Here is a 6,202-nt window from a genome sequence, read left to right as displayed (position 1 = left end):
GAACCATTAGTTTTGTTGTAGGAAAGACAATAAAACATTACTAAATATGTCACTTCCTTTAAAGCTGATTATCTAAAATAATAACTAAGTAGTAAATCAAGTGTTACTGATATTGCTAACTAAATGCATAATTTTATCTCTTCTTTATTTGTTGTTGTTTATTTAAAATGTTCTGTGTAAATTGTGTGTATTATAAATTATAAAGATTATTTTCAATTTGAATAAGTGAATTGGACATGTCTGATCACCGTCGGTGCTTCCCCTATTCTGCATTGCAAGTCCATCATCACTGGACAAAAACATTCCCTGTGTTCCAATACTATTAGTATAGTATTCATACTATGTAGTATGCCAGAAAAAGATTAAGGATGTCCCAATACATGCAAGTCAATTGTAGTTTGCTGAAAATACATCAATGCCCCACTAGCATTTTGGAGTATTCATCTTTATTCTTGACATTTCTTGACATAATCCTAATCTGATTGTTTTTCTCTCCTGTGGCCCTTAAACTCGTCTGTACTTTAGTATGTATTGTAGTAAAAAGAAAAAAAAAGTATGTGAATTGGAACGCAGGGCCAGTTTTGCTCATATTATCATATATGGCATTTGAATGTTTCACAAGCCACTCTCGCATAAGTTCTTACCCTTTCCAGTAGCTTCAAGGGAAAAACATATTTGAACTTCTCAAACATTGTTCAAGTACAGCAAAATGGAAGTATTTTGGCTTTGTACTCATTTCACCCTGCCAGCTGCATCATGTGAGTAGGACTAAAGTATTTCCCTCTGTTGAGTTCAGAAACAGCAGCCTCCCCTGTGTGGGTGTCCCCCTGTCTGTGAGTGCTACTACATAGGGTACAGTAGGAAGTCCTAAGCAGGCAAACAGGCCATGTGTGTCTGCTGTGTGACAGCGCCGCTGATCCGGCCCCTATGAGTGAGATTGATAGGGCCTGTGATCAGGGACGCCGCGCTCCCTCCATCGCCAGCGAGATGGATCACATCACACTGCCGTCTCCTCCGCTTCCAGGATAAATGAACTGAGGGGGAATCTATCACTCCCTGAGAAGGAGAGAGAGAGAGAGAGAGAGAGAGAGAGAGAGAGAGAGAGAGAGAGAGAGAGAGAGGGACAGAACACCTTACAGATATACTGATGAGGATACAGGAGTAGGAAGGGAAGAAAAAAGGTAAAAAGTAAGAAAGGCAAGCTGATAAAAAGACGGACAGGGAATCATAAAGAAAAAGTGAAAGGGACACTCGGAGAAAGAGAAGAAGAAAGGGGGTATGATGGAGACGGCTGTGGAGGCCTGCTGCTCAGCCCCCTCCCTTGCCCCAGTCCCCCTCACAGGTTAGGTGTTAGGGTGTGGGCTTTTTCTGTGTTGGGCTGTCAGCCAACTATTTGTCACAGTGAACGATCTGATGCTCCGCTGAATCAATCATGCACAAGCGCTGTGGGTTGTGTGTACTGTACACATGTGTCTGTGTGTGTGTCTAAACACCAAACTGTGTTTGTGCGTATACGTTCTACATGAATATATGCACATGGAGGAGCGTAGCCAAGAAAAGAACCCACGTTCCTCTCAGCAGGAGGCCATGCTGAACACACACTACATCTTCCTCACACCAGGCAAAGGACTGTGTTTAGGTTGGGACTGGTCTTATCCCTCCAAATTCTTTTTAAGGGCGCTTTCACACCTGGCGTGTTTGATCGAAATGAACTCAAGTTCATTTCCACGTTTGCTGCAATTCCTTTGTGCAGGTTAGAACATAGCAATAGTACTTGGTTTGGGCGTGCATCAAATGCGGACCGAGACCGAGACATTCGGGCCTGGAATGTTAAGAGGTGGTCTCGGTACACTTCTAAAGGAACTCTGGTGCGGTCTGTTTGTGGCGAGAATGTGATTGTACTGGACCGGACCCAACTGCCAGAAGCACTGAGTATGTTTTCACTAAACACACTCCCATATCCAGCTACGCTATTCAATATGAGATGAGGGACGCAATATATTTGAATACTTGAGATGAAATCAGTTTTTATTTATATAGCCCATTATGTTGTTGCTCTCTCCCCAGACACACCTGACCAATGAGCGAAAAGAACGTCCTCACGTAGCTTATGTCGCTCCATTTTGGTTTGCTTCGGACCAGTGGAAACAATAGGTGTTAAAGAGAACTGAACCTGGTGAAAAACAAAACAATTATTCATTCTCGCATACAGTGCCAAACCAAAGAAGCAGACCAGAAGCAGACTATTGGGTGTGAAACGGGCCTTAATCACACTTTGGAATGGTCCCGATCATTACTCGGCCCCAAGACTCCACTTCTCCTCCTGCTCATTTGGCCTGGCATAAATTAGACTTTGTCATGGCTGATTGGGAATAGGCACCTTATTGCATTAGGCCATGGCTTATTAAGCAATGCTCTTAAGACAAGCCTTGCTTAACTGGGTGACAGCCTTTCAATTAGGTCGTCTGTAAAATATGCCCATGCTAATTTCCCCCCTAAACACGAGCCGGTGGAATGGATTAGAACCTCTTCCGTTTGACTTGTATAGACATGTTTTGGCTGAAGTTCACAGGTGTCATGGAGCTCAAAGTGATTATGTGCGTGCACCGATGATTGCAGAGGCATTTAAAGTTATTTGGACATTTTGATATTAGTTGCATGTGCAGCTGCGTAAGGCACTGCATTTCTGATGGTGTTTGTGCACGTGCTGTATGTGTTGTGCTTTCGCCGGATTTAGCACTCATGAGATCCCCCACTTCTCTTCTCCTAGAGAAATGACAGCTCCAAAAACCTTTCCCCAATGATTATAATTGACTGATTGGCGAGTCCTTAACTTCCTCTGCCTCCTTCAAGGATCCCAACATGGCTCTCAAGTGGCTCTGGGCTGTCTTTACGAGTGACTGCTTGTGTACTTTATGATTGCCTGATGTGAAAATGGCGACGGTGGTACGAGGGGGTAATTTGTCGGAACCCAACAAAGAAATGTTGTAACAATTAATCACGGGGTGAGCACAGATGAACGTGGTAATTATGTTCATTAAGTGGCGAGCATGAGGGCAATTATCTGGCATCAGCTCGGGTTGTCACAGGCATGTCGGGCCAAGATGTTGTAATAACTCACCACTTTTAAAAGGTTTATCCCTTCTCATATAATATGGTCTGATGGGTAAGCGCTTGCACGTTAGTGGCTGTATACGGACACAATGCTTTTTAAAGTGCTGCCCCCCGTCCTTGAGTTTTTACACAAATCATGTAGGTATAGTCTACTGTATGGTAGTATACATAAATGCACTCTTTATATGCAAATGAATGTCATCTACTTATACTGTACATCCCCATAGGAGACAGACATATTTATTTATTTATTTTGTAACAAAGGGAGGAAGCTATTTATTTTCCAAGGTAACTTGGTCATACCGTACAGTTTTTACATTTATGTTTTGGTTTATTTATTGAATTGATGATCAGTGTTTCCATCCACTACTGTTATACCAACAAAGGGTGAGATAAACATGTGGCACAATCTATTGCAGAAGACGAAGGTGCGAAGACAAGAGTAACAATGGAGAGGGCGCCAGTCAAACGCTGGGTGAGGAAATATGCCGTTTATGTTTGTTTCATTTATTAATGTGAGTAGGAACCTCATCGCTCAACACAGGTCTGTTGTTTGGTCTTGTTGCCCCTTTTTCAACTCTACAGTGGAGTGGAAGCTTTGTTAGATGGTAAAGTCACATGCCTGATGTTTGTCATGACTTATTTCCATTGTCCTTTTTAGATTTTCCCTTTTCCTACTCTTGTATGCACAAAGTGAAAGTACACATACAAAAGTGTTGAAATAGAATTGACAGAGCACACTTTTGGACAGGGTTTGCACTTGACTGTACACACAAAAGTAGTGTAGTCAAAAATTGTTTTGTGAAGAATTTACGTAGTGTAGTGTCACTGTGTGAAGTGGTTGTGCTTGTCATATTCTTGAAAAGTTCGAGACAATGTTGGATGCAGCCCCCCCCCCCCCCCCCGCCCCCAATTTCCAATGTCGGATACAATGCTGTTTGATGATCTGACAAGCACTTCAATTAAACCATACGGACAGCTTTGGTATTGTACTGTACACATTATGTATTCAGGGAAACAGTATGGCTCTGGGATAAGTTTGTTTTTGAAGACAGAAAGCATACATTCAACTCATTTCTACTATCTTCCCAACACATGGAAGACGTGTTACCACCACACCTGGAGGAAAAAAAAACCCCAACTGTCTACACCTGTATGAAACTCCAAGCGATTCTCGTCTGATACATATCTACTCTCTGTCTGACTTACAGCCAAAGAGACTTGCAAGCTCCAGTGAATCCTTAAACAAAAGGCTGAAACTTAAATCCTTACTCACAAATCCTGGGCCTTGTAGATACAAAACCTGGAAATACCATCGGGCTAATTAAGCTGATTGGCTCTGCCTTCCCCTCAAAGTGGGTCCGGCCTGCCAATCAAATGTGGATGTTTCCGCCGTAACAAACTCCGGCAACGGCTTTTCTTTCCCCATTTGAAGATGGGGGGAAGAATCAACCTGACAGCGGAGCGTGTGATTGGACAGAACTGTGCCGGCTGTGGTTGTCAATCAATCAGCGCAGAGTTGAGTATTTCATACCCTTTTCACCTCGCTGGCTGCACACCTCTGAAACTGCCATGCGTGAAAATAATAGATACTTAGGATAAAGACTCCCGGTGTAATTATACAAACCTAGCAGAAGACAGACAGTCATCCACTTTTGTGAACACACAGTTGTCTCCTGACCATATTTGGCTCCTATCTATCTCCGGTTGAAAAAAACATCTCCAGGTATCTATCTATGCTCTCGAGGAGGGCAAGGCAAAGAGAAAGACAAATAGCGTGGGCTTTTTATCACCAAAGCCCTCCTGGAAACAGACAATAGCCACACAGGTCTTATTTTAGTCACTGCCTTCTGTGGCTGCCAGCCCTTCTCAGGCTCCCTCTCTCCCTTTTTCCCTTTTATTTTCTTGTGTTTTTCCTTGGGCACAGTTCTCTCTCTCTCTCCCTCTTTCTTCCCTTCTCTTTCAATTGCAAGCCTATTTGGAGCATGTTTGTTTTCACGCTTTCTCCTCTCATTCTCAATCCCTCCCTCTCATTTTTTCTTGCCTTTCCCTCCCAGTGTGTGTTTGTGTGTGTGTGTGTGTGTGTGTGTGTGTGTGTGTGTGTGTGTGTGTGTGTGTGTGTGTGTGTGTGTGTGTGTGTGTGTGTGTGTGTGTGTGTGTGTGTGTGTGTGTGTGTGTGTGTGTGTGTGTGTGTGTGTGTGTGTGTGTGTGTGTGTGTGTGTGTGTGCTGTACAACCATCGATGGATGTGAGGCGTGTATAACCTCAGGTAAGCTCAATGAAGCAGCCTGACTAGCCAGAGTGTCTGTGGGAGGCTCTGGCTCATCTCTGCCTGCATCCCTGTTGCCTTAATCTGTGACAGACCATTTCATAATCACAGCCAAGGGGGTTTCTTTCTCTCTCTCTCTCTCTCTCTCTCTCTTTCTCTTTCTCTCACTTCTCCTCATCCTCCTCCTTCTCTCCTTCATCATATTCTTCTTCTTCTTCTTCTTCTTCCTGTGCTCCTCGTCACCCTCTCCTCTCTGTCTTCCGTCCTCCCCCCTTTCTTTTTCTCTCCCAAAGTGCAATAATTCACAGGCATGCACCCTCCCACAGGCGGATTAGCAGGCAGCGTGCTCGTCCTACATAATCGCAGCACAATAGAGCCCATACGTGCTGCTGCTGCTGCCACAGCCACGCCATAGGGCACAATGCATCTGCGCTGTCCCCCCACACCAAATGACACCGGACTAAAAATGGACCCCATTTAGCACCCCACCACCTGCAGTACTATAGGCCCAGTCCTCCCTTTAGTGGCCCAAGGTGGAATGATTAGGAATGGGATGCATCAATGATAACCTGCATTGGAAAAAAAAGTAAAGCGAAAAAGTAAAAAAAAAGGAGTAATATCTTGTCATTGTCCAGATACATTTGGAAACCCTCTTTTGTGTTTGTCTTGAATGACGTCTTTTTGTCCAGTAAAACATCAAATCTTTCTTATAATCGCTTTTGTTTTCTGTCTTTATTATTTAGAGGATGTATGTGTCTTTGTGTGAAGAGAAAAGACGAAGAGAATCCAACTCAAGCTCCCTACAAAAATGTAAGTTCTT

The sequence above is a fragment of the Ammodytes marinus genome, assembly GCF_949987685.1.
Source record: "Ammodytes marinus genome assembly, chromosome: 13".
NCBI lineage: Eukaryota > Metazoa > Chordata > Actinopteri > Uranoscopiformes > Ammodytidae > Ammodytes > Ammodytes marinus.
This window is presented reverse-complemented; position numbering follows the sequence as displayed.